Source organism: Amblyomma maculatum, chromosome 2 (assembly GCF_055883805.1).
Source record: "Amblyomma maculatum isolate TAMU_Amacu chromosome 2, ASM5588380v1, whole genome shotgun sequence".
NCBI classification, from domain to species: Eukaryota; Metazoa; Arthropoda; class Arachnida; order Ixodida; family Ixodidae; genus Amblyomma; species Amblyomma maculatum.
In genome coordinates this window covers 157,958,374-157,973,124 of record NC_139345.1, presented here as the reverse complement: position 1 = coordinate 157,973,124, position 14,751 = coordinate 157,958,374, and the positions used below count along the sequence as shown (strand labels likewise).

At 47.6% G+C, this 14,751-nt stretch overlaps 1 protein-coding gene and 1 long non-coding RNA gene across 7 annotated transcripts in view; one reads left to right on the top strand and one right to left on the bottom strand.

Annotated features, from left to right (window-relative positions):
* LOC146200263 (coiled-coil domain-containing protein AGAP005037) overlaps positions 1–14,751 on the bottom strand; it is a 344,563-nt gene that overhangs the window by 185,433 nt on the left and 144,379 nt on the right. The window lies entirely within an intron of this gene.
* LOC146200264 (uncharacterized) overlaps positions 1–14,751 on the top strand; it is a 186,890-nt gene that overhangs the window by 168,545 nt on the left and 3,594 nt on the right. The window contains exon 3 of the long non-coding RNA XR_014705218.1: positions 6,798–6,950. This is a non-coding gene — a long non-coding RNA (uncharacterized LOC146200264). The remainder of the gene's footprint in view (positions 1–6,797; positions 6,951–14,751) is intronic.

The following is a 14,751-nucleotide window of genomic DNA, read 5'->3' as shown; positions in this document are numbered from 1 at the left end:
TGGAAACTGGCGACAGGAAGCGCTGAAGAAAGCGGTCCCTGAGTCGCTGAAGCTTGTACAGCTAGAAGCAAAATGAAAGGGAACATGGGAGCGCGTGGCCTCCGTGCTTTCAAATGCGCTGTCAACGATAGGTGATAGGAATCAGTGGTAAAGATGCATCCAAAGTAAGCTTGGACGGCTGCTATTTCCGAGCATACCCTTGGTTCCACCAATTCTCTTCTTGTGTTAGTGAAAGCGCTTTGCAAAGCGGAAACGCCAAGCGCTCCCGTGTTCCCTTTCATATTGATCCTAGCTGTACGTTTGCGTGAATTTTAGGATTTTTTTTTCCTCTTTTTCTAAACTTTCAAATATGTGTTGCATATCTATCTTCTCTGTGCAGGTGTTCTGAACTATCTGGTCACCTTTCGTAATTTCAGTGCAAATGCATGACAAGCTTTTATAATAATTAACTAATAAATCCACTTAACTATTTAGCGCCTCTTAGAAATGTGATTTACCTTTTTTTTTTAAGGTTGACGTGTACGGATATAGTTTTTCCTAGTGCGTACTAATAGCCTTTTTTTTTTTTTTCGTTTCTTCCCAGTGTCCGACACGGTGTACCAAGCGAGCACTGCGATTGCTACTCAGATATGAAGCACCAATATAGCACATGTTATTTGCAAAAACCTTCGTGACGCAAAGTAGCCAAGCTCTTGTAATGAAAAGTGTTGTGGAGACAAAAAATCTCGGGGATTTTGCAACACCCGCTCAACATTAAGTTTTTTCGGGAGTGTAGATTAAAGATACCAGTAACTACAGAATTTGGAGCCCTCGAAACCATACATTTTTTTTAACGGTCGTCGCTTTTTTCTCTTTGCATACATTGGCAGAAAAGCCTAATTACAATTTTATACATATCATATTAGGAAACGATAGCACTGCTTTAGTTTGTTTTTTTAATATTGAGAGAGCAGTTTTGGGAAACGCAGATATTTTTCCGAACAGTCTATTTACGTTTTACAGAGAGCCAATATTTTACCATGTCAAGAAATGATCAAACTGTGCAATGCTTTTAACTCCTATTACCTCTAAAGGTCTATTGAGAACTGTCAGCGATAACTAAACAATACGTTATTTTGACAGCCGAAAGAACCGCCCAGATTGAGCAATATCTACTTTAGCAACGATGTCCACTGTTACTGCTCGGTCACGCAACCATAGTTATTATTTAAAGCGAAAATTTTTGATAAATGCCGCAGGTTTCTCGTGTCTCAGGAATGAGTGAGTGCATTCAAAGTGGGTTCCTTAAAGTGCGCCCAGCGCTTAAGCTCGAGCTGACAGGCGCTGCCCACCCTTTCAATGATGTCACCCACATCTTTCGCGCCACTGCTGGGAATGGCGTCCAGACAAAGGCCTTAAAACGGCGGCGAGCAGCCTTTTTCTTTATGTCTTGCTAGCCTTAAGCGTCGCCTGTCCCATTACACTCCGCTTCATTACTTAGCCGCAGCACTCTAAACACGAGATCGGCAGCACTGAAATGAATACTTGTCGTGTGTGTGCGTGTCCCAAAGTGCTCCGGCACATAATGGGAGTCTGAAGGCTGTGTTCGTAGCTCAGGTCTGCGGCGTTAGAAGCGCCACCGCTGCGAAGGATCTTCGCCACGGCAACGCTGGCACAAAAAGGCGCCGCAGACAGCCGGAACTCCGTACAACGGCTGCCTGAAACGCCCGCGCGCGGCATAAGCCCTCGGAAAGTGCTCCTCACCAATCCTACTAGCTGGGCACATTTGTGGCGCTGCGCGGCCGACCGGAACGCGCTGACTCGCACTGGACGCTGAGCCCTGCGCTTTCCAAACAAATAAAAAAAAATTGTTGCTCTCCATTCTCCCTAGTCCTGCGCGAGATTATTCGCGCGAAGTATACGGTCGACGCGGCATACGAAACGAACGCCGAGGGGAGGTGGGGGGGGGGGGGGGGGGGGGGGGGGGGGAGCGGGGGGTATACAGCACAGCAATGAGCTGGTGAAGTTAGTCTATCGTAACTATGCGCACTTCGTCGGAAGCGGCCACCCTGACTTCCCACTTTTGTCTACAATACATCTGTATCGTCGGCATATTCGCTGACACAAACTGTACTGGGAAGTAGCAGACGGCGCGTCCACTGAAAGTCACAAAATGAAATGGCTTTGATAAAAGAGAGAGAGAGTTAGAAAAACACAGCGGGAGAAGCAGCAGGACCTTAGGATATTGTGCAGTCAGTTCAAATGTCAAAATGGGCCCTTTTGCAGACTGAAAAGAGGCGCCAAATAAGTGCTTCTCAATCGAGCTGAGCTAAAGGCCCCACAGACTAACAGCCGCGCTGTCTCCGCAAGAAATGCTACTTTTCGCGCTTCCTCTTTTCGCCGTTTTAGTGGATGAAACCTCGCGTAGACCATTCGCGTCAAACAGCACAGAGACCAGGCTACCGCAGTAAAAGAACTACTGAAGGCGACTCCTTGGGAAAAGAAAATCTCATAAGAGCAAGACAGCGAGAACGACCATAGCATTTAGGAAGTTCACCAAAAAAAAAAAAAAAAAAGATCGTGCTCCTGACAAAGCGGGCGCGAGTGGCGGAAGCGCTGCTTTACTTCCGGGTACCACTGCTTCACTGAGCCATTCCAAGCTCACGTCCGCCAATTGTTACTTCCTATTCGAGGTGAACAGTTGTAAGGGATGCGTCTCAAGGGTTTGATCATGTTATTACTACCGTGAAGTATTACCAAGAAGTTATCCGAGATGGGAATTTTTTTTCCTTGGGTCTCTTCTTCCCGAGAGAAAAAAAAAAAGTTTACTGCGACATCTTCGAACTTATTCGCGCTAGAAACGGCAAGAAACAGGCCATCTTTATGAATTTAATCAGCCCTGCCTAGGCACTACCACCCGGATGCATTTGAGGCCTTTAGAAAGTCTTGCCCGCCTGCCTTTGCCTCGCTTTTAAATGCCCTATAGGATAGCATTCGGAGCACCTTAAAGCCGACTCTTAGGTCGTTCGCAGCTCGCAATCATTCATGCACGACAGAATCTCCATTCAACGAGATTCACGGACATTTTCCTATGCCAAAGGAACCATGGACGTGCTCGCGGTAGAACTCTTCATAGGCCTTCGCTTACCACATGCAGGACACGTGATCAGCACCCCGTACATATAGAGTCATGTGGGGACGCCTTCTCCGGTTCATGGACACTGTTTGCGAATCCCAAACGTATATGAGGCTAGCGCGTACGCAAATTACCGCCTATGCTGTCAGCGAAACATCAAGCCGATTGTTTGTACTCTACGAACAAGCGAACTAAAGGTGTTGCGAAGCAAAGTGGAAAATTCACAGGAACTTTCACTTATTCGAGTTCCAGCCCCCACTTCCGGTACGATGATGCCTGTGACACAGCTAGTTGAGCTCATATTGCTTTAACGCTATAGTCGTAGCGGAAAACCACGCGTCGTAGTTGCCGGTGTTGCTGTGTCGAGGAAATCGGGACTGTTCGGAGGATCGTGACGTCACTTGTAATTGGAAGTGATCAAAATGTCAGAGAAATTGTGTTTATAGGACAGCATCAGGAATCAAACATCATTATGACATGTAATAATGACAACACGCTCATTTGCACTGAAAAGAAAATTGTGGTAACTTCATAAAAACCAAGTCAGACACGCCAGCCTTAATACTCTAGACTTGGCTAAAGGAAAGCCTCGTGTATCATGGGACAATAAAAAAATTGCGGGGGTTTAAGCAGGGTTTGAACCTGGTGATACGAGATAATAAGCTTGTTAAACATGGTTAGCATGGGTTAGCAATATTTTACACTGTCTGACGGTTTAAATCAAGGTGATGAAGTTGCACGCCGAAGTTGCAATGCAGAGTTCCACCCCGGGAAGCAGAGCTTGCGTTCTTAAAATAGAAAACAATGTCCATGTCTTCGAAGTGATATGCAAATACGACGCCCAGCCTCTGAAGGGACCTATGAAGGACATCGAATCGTACCCTTCAGGCAAAGCTTAAAGGTCCACAGAAACGGTCACCAAGAAGCCACTGATAAACGTGTTCAGTAAGTAGAACGAATCCTTTTAAGCATTAACCGAAAATATAATTACTTGGAACAAAGCCAGCGATTTATTAATTTTTAAAAGCAGCGTTTCTTGAAATTCGCGGGCAGCGAAGCTGTCGCTTGGCGGTGTCGCATGGAACTGTTTCCTTAACCTGTGACGTCACGGGTAAGCTGACTGGCAAGCACCGTGCTGGCAAGGCTTGCTAGAAGCTGCCATTCGCTGCGACCACTGCAGCCATGACGCCACGGACACATTTTCGGTAGCTGCAAAAGTTGTCTGCTGGTGCGCTGCGCGAACTCCTCAGGCGCCTCAGGCGTGTGCGGGCTGTTGTTACACAGCTCGCCGCCCTTCACGGTTAGGCGGCCATTGCTCTTCAAGTACAACAACCGAAGAGACGAAGTGATCGGCGGAATGAAGCTGCATTTACACATCTTATTTATATAACGTGGTTTCAGGAGTACCGGAGTGTCGTCCGACGAGGCGTCAACAGCACGGTCAAGCACCGCACGATGGCAGCACCTCCTCGACCGCCGTAAACACCGCCGCTGTGGCCCCTCCTCCCGCATACCGTACGCGCACGACACGGCGGATCGTTAGCACCGATGTCCGAAATAAAGCGTGCTAAAATTTGTTGGCGTCTGGAATACTGAGCCGAATATCAAGTATGAAGCCCTCGTAAGGATCGCTGACCAGCAGCAAATTGCTGGTAAGAGCGATGGCCGTGATAGAAGCAAGTTTCTGCTCAAGCCAGCTGCCGTTGGTGCATTTCGGCTCATCCGATCTGTTCGTACTAGCTCTGCGATTAATGCGTCGCCAGAGTTAATCCTATGATTATTTTACTAAGTCAGGATAGGATTCACAATAAGGCAGTTTCATAAGTAGACCATTTACGACAGCGTTGATCATGTTCCAAAGCGCCGACCGCCGCGACTTCGAAGCGAAACAATTTAGGCCTATAGCGACGGCTAGGGACGGTCACGCACGGCGCCGTCATTCGCCGCGCACCCCACCCCCGCGGTAATTGTGTGACGCACCTCAGCCTGCTCGCGGCATCCCGTACTGCAAGCGTTGCAAACTCGTGTGTTTTCATTACAGCTAAGGCCGCGCATGTTTTGACGTTCTGCTCGACAACAAGCCGTTCGAACGATACTGCAGGCAGGAAAAGGCTTCAGTACGCAGTCGCGGCGCTGTCGGCCGTAATCAAAGGCGTCGGGCGGCACAGTAGACACCGCATATATACATCGATCTTTAAACGTGATACAGTGCGCAAATGAATAACTTTGTGAAGCAGATCCGCTCGTACGTTTCGCGCACTCGGGCGCCGACGCGATTAGCTTCCGTCAACAGACGCCGCCATAAACTCAGTTAACGACGCAAGCACAGATCGCCAAGTTAGGTTTGCGGCATGCAGGAAGGAAAGCACTTAGGAGAGACCCTGACGTCATTTTTTTTTGAAGCCGGCGCCGCGGCCGGACGCTGCAACGTCTCTCCTCCTCCTTTACCCTTTGTCCACGACGCTCACGTATCTAGGGCCATTAGCAACGCTGTTGCTACTGGCCCGAGTTTATATAACAACAGCGTCGCCGTTGCTAGTGGCCCGACTTGGCTAACCCTAAATTTTGACGTCACTTCCGCCACACTTTCTCCAATGCATTGGGAATGGCAAGGGCCTCTCCTAAGTTGTTTCCTTCCTCCATGGTTTGCGATAACCGCGGTTAGTGGTCTAACCATAGTTTGGTCCGCCGTGTAACATGGGCTAACCACGGTTAGCGTAACCGCGGTTACGCGAAACCGTGGTTAACCCTGCCCGTGAACAGGGGCTGCGCGAACTGGCGAGCGAGGACGGGTTGACGCGAGTACGCCAGCGAGCGAGCGAGCGCGCGGCAACCGGAAGTTCGTAGAGGTGACGTATTTCTGGGCGGAGCTTTGACCTTTCTTGTATTCTTTCTTCTTTTTTTTTTTTTGTAACTGCCTTCGGCGTACGAGTTGAGAGGGTAAATTGGAAGGGTCATTTTTAAACGCCGATATCTCTGGTGTTGCAGAAGCTGGATCGAAAATTTTTGCTGGAGAATGATAGGTGGTTCAATATCTATCAGTGTTATGGCGTTGTTTACCCTTCTTGGTGACCATTTCTGTGGGCCTTTAAGCGTGCCCTGCTTTGTTGTTGTTGTTTTTTTCCCCTTTTCCTTAGGCGTACCGCCGCCAGCATTGTGCGAATCCTCGACAGGCTACATGGGCCTCTAACAGAAACAGAAGGTGTGCTGTGCCGATATAAATGGACATAATGCAGAGACATAGCCCCCAGGTGCAAGATATATCGCACTTAAGGTTATACAGATAAGGAGGAGCGTAAAAGCAGAGCAACGCGTCGCGTTCACCGCCATGCAGAACGTTCCTGGTGATGTGCCATGTTGAACTAACCAAACGTTTCTTTTTTGAAAAGACCCGACATAGAACCATTTTATTTTACCGTTCTATCATATACGGTCGACAGTCGACGTAAACACTCACCAAGTCATTTCACGTCCTAATAATCAACCAAAATCTCCCGCATTTCGCTGGTAATATCTCAAATTCTCTGAAAACTCTTGAGGACTCTCGTTCAGGCGCAATGTCGTAGCGTCAATGGCGTGAAAGAGGGAGAATGCCCCTGAATCAATATCATTAGCCCGCTTCTGCCGACTCGTTGGAGCTTAGCTTGAACGTTGTTTTGTTTGTTTGTTTTCTTGTGCGCAGGCTGCAGCAGGCGTCGTCAAGGACCTAGCACCCAGTAAGTGAAGACGAGCGAGCTCGATCGCCACTGAGAGCGCAAACCTGCATCGCCTTGTAGCCCGCTGGTGCCGTGATGGATCTGAAGATGTCATTCTGTGCGATCAACCTCACGTCAAGGTGCGGTCAGAAAAAAAAAAATGAAAATGTGGGGACACGGCATGGCATGTTAACGGCTCCTTTTTCGCACATATGCATTTTGAAGCCAAATTTTCTAGTAATTTCGTAACCTGCGCCTCTATTATCCCGCACATAATCTTAACCATACAGTAATAAGCTAACACATGTAAAAGACAACCAGTCTAAGGTGCAGTGCCTCGCTTAACCAAGCCGACGCCACGGTCAAGATCCAGCGTGTCTGACTGGGCACCCAAGAGTACCGGAAGGTATAGGGTTCCACGTAAACGCGCTCTCTGAAAGGAGATGCCCTAATTGGCAGCTCCTCCCGTCACCTGCCACAGGCGTGAAATTTTCCGCTCACAACGCCAACGCCGACAACGCTAGAGCCGTTTTTTGTGGATTGTGGACAATGGGGCCTTTAACGTAGAATCGCGTTAAAGCTGTCCCGCGCTGGCTGACGCTGCGAAGTAGATCTCTTATAAGCGTTCGCTCCGACTCCGATTTATTGGGGCTCAGGATGCACCACTCTTGATAACCAAGGGCGTCATGGACGGGGAATCATTTAACGCATTCTTCTGAATGCCAACCCACTCCAAGACTCGCGTCGATGCACTCGAGTTAATGACGCGACATAAGAGCGGATAAAGGCAGCGAGAAATGAGCCGCCCGCCTTGTTCATTCGTCATGTTCCTCGAACCGGCAGCGGCACACGCGTCGGCTCCGCGACGTACAGATTTGCGAAGCGGCATTGTGCGCGCTAAATTCCGATTGCGCTCGCGGCGCGATCGACGGCTCGTCCCCACCAACGCCGGGAGAATTCCCTTTGTGTAAATAAAGTTTTTCATTCATTCATTCATTCAGCTGATCCAGCAGCAGCGTGCAGCGCCCACGTGGACGCCCGTACTGGTGATCATTAAGGTACACCAGACACAAGGCAGGCTGTCACGACGACTCTGCAGCTGTTTAAACAGTCCCCCCCCCCCCCCCCCCCCCTCCGGTACTCGAAGTAGACCTGTCCGAACGGCAAGCTCAAGCATAATGCGGCAGCGTGCAGCAACCTTCGTCCCTCCTAATCTCGGATTCTAAGAAGAAAAGAAAAAGGAGGAAGATGACAAAAGCAGGTTAGAGAAAAAAAATTTAAGAAAAAAAGAACAACAGGAAAAAGTAGGCAGCGAAAGAGGCACAGAGGCAAGAAGATGTGCTAATTTACAGCCTCCAAGATGCAGGGCAACCTGAGACCAGAACTGCATATAGTACAGAGAGTCGCTGTTCTGGAACAAGTATTTTTTTTATTCATTAGCCATTTCGGCATAACTAATGTCATGAGTGATGCCACATCTGTTTACACACCGCGCAATGTCATTTGCTGGCTTCGCAATCGAGGGAGGGGCTGACAAATGCTAAACAGCCTATGGAAATGAGTCGCGAAAATAATCACTATCGAGCAAAGCCGCAGCCATTGTAGAGACCACAGGCTGCTGAGGAAGACCCCATGCAGCGTCATAGGCGAATGTCGAAGTGCTTGAGTGCGGGCATTTCTAGCCGCGTTGTTTGCAAAATGTTTAATTCTAACCGTATCTTAAGCAGCACTAGCTCACGTTCAACTTCGTATACAACTTGTTCCTGTCAGGCGTTCGCTAGGCATGTCTACCTGCCGTGAGTTAATGGTAGCCTGGAGTTCGGGGTGCAGCAATATGCAGTGAACGTTTTGTCGCCCGCAGGTGGTACCAAAAACAGCGAACGAGGAGGCGCGAGGCGCTTGTTTGTTCCTGAGCAATTTTGATCTCTCGCAGCAGCAGCCGTTCCTTTTTGCTTTCCTTGCGTCGGATGCTTAAGCTCTAAGTTTAGAGACTGCTGTTGTCGCCTCTGCGTTATTCCATTTCCTCTCCTCATTTTTCTCCTGCTTGCGCCGACGGTAAGCGCGACTCCACAATACGCGCACACATAATTAGAAGCAGGGTCGCGTAAAGCTATACGAACGTTTTTCCTTGCCACTCCTGTAGGGCGTCCTTTTATGCCAGCCAAGATCTCACACAGAGGCTACCGCATGACGTCACTGGATGCTGTCAGCAGAGGTCCTTCTTGCAGAACAGGAAACTCAGGACGGTTGGTTGCACAACTTTTATTTTCATCGGAAATGGGCATAAAGGTTGTGCAACCAACTTAGTCCTGAGTTCCTGCTCTGCAAGAAGGACCTCTGCTGAAAGCATCCAGTGACGTCATGCGGTATCCTCTGTGTGTAATCTTGGCTGGCTTGCTCCGCTCTGACGTAATCATGATGGAAAGAGCTAGAAGAAAATTCTTCTCATGGCAACTTTTGTTTGTGTGTGCGTGCGTCTGTGTTAAATACATAAAACTTCGCCAAATGGTAAAGACGCAAACAAACAAACGAGATGCCGTACGATAAACCTTTGCGGTCACGCAGATACAGCTTCTTTAAACAACGCTGACGGGAAAACATTTCACGAGCTGCGGACGTGGCAGAGACAGAACCCGTCAAATGTAGAGCAAAGCGAAGCGCTGTCGAGACGCCGTCAACTGGGAGAGTACGATTTGACGGTTGAGACGCAAAGACGTAAGGCAGCGGTGTATATAAAAAGAAAAACTGCACACAGCCGCAGCAGTGATGGACGGTGACGGCAGACGCAAGTTTGGGTGTCGGTTGCACACGCAAGCTTGTTGCACTGCGTGGCGCGGGCGCCGGCTAAAGACGCAGGCGGTGGCGTCAACCCACTTGGCAGAGGGCCCGGTGTGAACGCCGGTCGGTCGAAGCTATCTTGTCCCGCTGTCGATTCGCTCAAATGGACCAGGAGGAACAGGGCGGCTCCGTGCCGCGCGATAAGGATACAACATTACAGTGCGTGTGCAAATCAAACGTCGTTACTAGCAGCGTCATCAGCGATCGAGATATTGACCACGGTGATATTGACAAAAACGTTCGATGGAAGCGAAAAGCAAGGCGCTCGTTTCGCTATTCGGTTTCAGTGTACGCTACAGGACCCTATACAGGAGGCCGAAACTTCTGAAGCCCTCCACTACGGCGTCCTTCATAGCACGAGTCGCTTTCGGACGTTGATTCCTATAAACTAAGACAAACCTTTACTCCTTCTTTCTAAGTGATACTGAGGTATCCAACCAGAAGTAGAACCGGTATTACGCTTTGTCTTTTTTTCTGAAATATGTTCTCCATTCCTCGGTATTAATGGTTTGGTCATGCCAACAGGACGGAGGGCAAATACCTGCACTGAAAGCTAACCTAGAACCGTCAGTGCATAGTTCTACGCCCGCCACTGTAAGGCATCCATAATATTATAAGGGTGTTGTTGTCAAGAATGCAGCGCAGCTGTTCTTCCGCCTAAATAATGTTTTAGTGTTAAATGGACTGATCGAGTGATATGCCAACGGTGGCTTTTTCGGTGTCAGTAGTATTTGGAATTTCTTAGTAGGCACGACTGTGCGAATAGCACGAGGGCAGGAGGCACAGAAACCGGAAAAGACGTCGAAATGAGCCGACTAATGATACGGACCGAAATGTATACGAAGTAGCCCACAAGAATACCCTATGTTGGCAAAGTTTAAATAACCTGCATGCTGTATACGTTCAACAATGCCTTTACGGATAATTGCCTTTCGGGTAACACGTATTTCCAGGCACATACGCGAACTTATGTTTCTCATCTCCCCATCTAGTATTGACTGCAAAATAAAGCACATTTCCAGAACCACCGAGCGCCGCCAGTCCTCGTTGGGACGTCGGTTATCTGGCCTTTTTCCCTCGTGTGCGCTACAGTGTCCTCGTGGTCTACAGCCAGGCATGCATATGCGTTCTTCAAGCCTACGCGTATCAAGCGTGTGCATCAACAGTCCGGTCACTCGAAACTCTACAGGGATGTGCAAATATTCGAAAAATTACAGTACGAACAGAACATTTTGCTATTTTATGGGCTGAACGAATATAATAAGATAATTTCGAAATTATTTTGGGCACGATTTCGAGTTTTCGAATGGGTTTAGAAAGATGGCACGAAGAGACCGTATACCTTGCTTCGGCAGCTGTTATAAAAACAAGGCGCACTCGGCCGTCGCACGACACTTTGCCGCCAGGATCCACGACGATCTACGCTTGCGGCGGCATTCATTGTTCATGCTCAATCACGTGGCCTACAAGACCGCATTGGCTCAGCCAGGTCTGGTCCGATATGGGCCGCCATACGGGGTTAGCTTACTTGCCATGGATATCAGCGGTAAAATACAAGCTTTTCCTATGCGCACAGCATGGCGGTCAAAGAGTTAATATAATTCGTAATGTGCATCAAGACAGGTGCTGGGTCTTTCAATAGCAATACTTAGCTGTGCCCGCCTTGTAAACCTACCACTAGCCCTTCGCTGTCCCGCATGGAAATTTGTTTTATACGGATATTAGCACAACCAGCGAATAATCGTGCGATTAATCGATCCGTATTCTGTTCCTTTTTTTTTTTTCGGTATTCGATCCGTGCTCGAGCCACACTTTAGGCAGACTTCAATTTTCCTTTTAAAAACATGCTATCCGCTCACCCCTGCGCTGGAAGCTGGTGGCTTCTGTGTTGTCGCTGCTGTATGTCCTATATGGTATACCTGAATGTTGCGCCTGGTGCGGGCCAAGCAGAATGTGGAGGAGCGGATATTTGTGGTATATGACGAGGTAAACAAAAGAAAAGACTCGTCGAAAGGAAAAGCCTCCCAGGAAACTGCAACCGTACTTGGTGGGCCCAGTTTGAAGCGCGCTCATTCGTTGAAACAACCTTTGAAGAATACGTGTAAACACATGCGAAGCACGTATTTAAGGGTGTTTCGTTGTCGAGCATAAATTCTTTGAGGGTGGGACTGTGTCATTCAATTTTAGCGGCATAGCTTAAGGTGAAACAAAACAAGTTATTCGTGAAAATCTTCTTAAGCTGAAGGAGGGTTGAAATCTGGGTCAGTTGGTACGTAGTCTAAGAGAACAAAAACCAGCCAAGGGACGAGGACGAAGGAAGACGATGTACAAACGGAAGCTGGAACTAACAACTGTGCTTTATTGAAAAAATAACATTTCCCAAGAAACCTAGCAAAGCATGCGCAGCTCGACGTCCAACACACAGCTTAAAAGTGACAAAAAAAACAGCAACGCTTCGTAGATAGCCAAGGTACTAGGGTCTTTGAGATAAATAACTTATTTCTTTCTGCATCAACGATATGGATGCTGTGCTAATACAATTATCTCCTTGCATACTTATGTGATAAGCTTCAAGAACTTCGCGCTCTACCTTACCCTTGCCCCTACCTAGAAATGTGACATTTGAAAACAGCGCATGACAACCGCAATCCCTACAATGGCGAGCCAAATTTTTAGCTCCACTAATGTGTGACAAAGAGTTGTGATGCTCTCGCAGCCTATCATTAATACACCGGCCAGTTTGGCCGATGTAAACTTATTCACATGTTAGAAGGATCTTATAAATAACACGTGTGGCACAAGGAATATAACAATCATCATGTCGCGTCGAGCCCGCAGAGGCCTTAGATCTGCCATGAGCAACACGAGAACAAAGACTTGATAGCTTGCAAGGAGCAGAGAAGACAACCTTAACGCCTTGCCTCGCAGCAACTTTTTTGATATTATGTGAAATTCCATGCACGTACGGCATCACCTCAAGTTTCCTCCATTCAGCTTCAGTAAGCTTGGACACTTTTTCATGGCCCCTCTTAACTCTTTGTAGCAGCGATTCTGCCACAGCATTCAGAAGTGCATTTGGGAATCCTGCGGCCAGCAGCCGGCCAACCTGGTTGTCAAAGCTACTCTTTATTTAGTGGGGGCAACTTTTCTCTAGAGCACTGCGAAAGCAATTCATAACCATACCTCTCTTAACGATTTTAGAGTGAGCGGAGGAGTACGGTAACAACGCTTTCTTGCTTCTCGGTAAAAAACACCAGCAAACATGCCCATCGTCAAGAAAAGTTAGTTGAAGTTCTAAAAATCTTATCTTTTGGTCATTGGGTAGTTCGTACGTAAAACAAAGGGCGTTAGTGCAAGCCTTAAAGGCCTTCAAGACGTCGTTCAGAACCTCATGAAAAGAGTCATTCGGTGGAAGTTTTAAAATTATCAAAAAATCATCAACATATCTAAAAATTTTGCACACGCGTTTGTCAAGAAGAGAGCCTAGTAGTAAGCTGTCAAACTTTGCTAAAAAGATGTGGCACAGTACAGGAGCTACACTAGCCCCAATACAAATTCCCTTTTTCTGGATAAACAGAGCGCCCTTAAAAACTACTACGGTGGATGAAAGGTAGACTGTCAGCAGTTCCAAAAACACGTCAACCGAGACACCACATGCATTTTGGAAGGCGATCGCACCGTTCTGTTCAAGCTGTCAAGCAAGCTGTCAAAATTGAAAACTGTAGCTGTAAAACTATTGGAAGCCAACAAGTTGGATTATTTGGCTCAGAGAGTGAGAACTAGCAAAGGAAAACACCTGCAAATCTTTTTCTCGGCAAAAACCCACAAGACAGACTGCCCTTTCCGAGCCATTGTAACAGAAGCTGATACTTGGCAGAAGTCTCTGGGCCAGTACTTACAGCGACATCTCCAGTCCCTCGCGGTACAGGATCCTTTCAACGTTGTGAACGCGGCTGAGGTGGTTCAGGTGCTCGGCAACGGCTTACCTGGAGCCAACTGCGGCTTCTGTATTGATATCGAAGACCTGTTTTATAGCATCCCTCATGACGAACTTTTTGTTGCAGTGCGTGAACTAATTGAACAGAACGGTGTGATCGCCTTCCAAAATGCATGTGATGTCTCGGTTGACGTGTTTTTGGAACTGCTGACAGTCTACCTTTCATCCACCGTAGTAGTTTTTAAGGGCGCTCTGTTTATCCAGAAAAAGGGAATTTGTATTGGGGCTAGTGTAGCTTCTGTACTGTGCCACATCTTTTTAGCAAAGTTTGACAGCTTACTACTAGGCTCTCTTCTTGACAAAAGCGTGTGCAAAATTTTTAGATATGTTGATGACTTTTTGATAATTTTAAAACTCCCACCGAATGACTCTTTTCATGAGGTTGTGAACGACGTCTTGAAGGCCTTTAAGGCTTGCACTAACGCCCTTTGTTTTACGTATGAACTACCCAATGACCAAAAGATAAGATTTTTAGAACTTCAACTAACTTTTCTTGACGATGGGCATGTTTGCTGGTGTTTTTTACCGAGAAGCAAGAAAGCGTTGTTACCGTACACCTCCGCTCACTCTAAAATCGTTAAGAGAGGTATGGTTATGAATTGCTTTCGCAGTGCTCTAGAGAAAAGTTGCCCCCACCAAATAAAGAGTAGCTTTGACAACCAGGTTGGCCGGCTGCTGGCCGCAGGATTCCCAAATGCACTTCTGAATGCTGTGGCAGAATCGCTGCTACAAAGAGTTAAGAGGGGCCATGAAAAAGTGTCCAAGCTTACTGAAGCTGAATGGAGGAAACTTGAGGTGATGCCGTACGTGCATGGAATTTCACATAATATCAAAAAAGTTGCTGCGAGGCAAGGCGTTAAGGTTGTCTTCTCTGCTCCTTGCAAGCTATCAAGTCTTTGTTCTCGTGTTGCTCATGGCAGATCTAAGGCCTCTGCGGGCTCGACGCGACATGATGATTGTTATATTCCTTGTGCCACACGTGTTATTTATAAGATCCTTCTAACATGTGAATAAGTTTACATCGGCCAAACTGGCCGGTGTATTAATGATAGGCTGCGAGAGCATCACAACTCTTTGTCACACATTAGTGGAGCTAAAAATTTGGC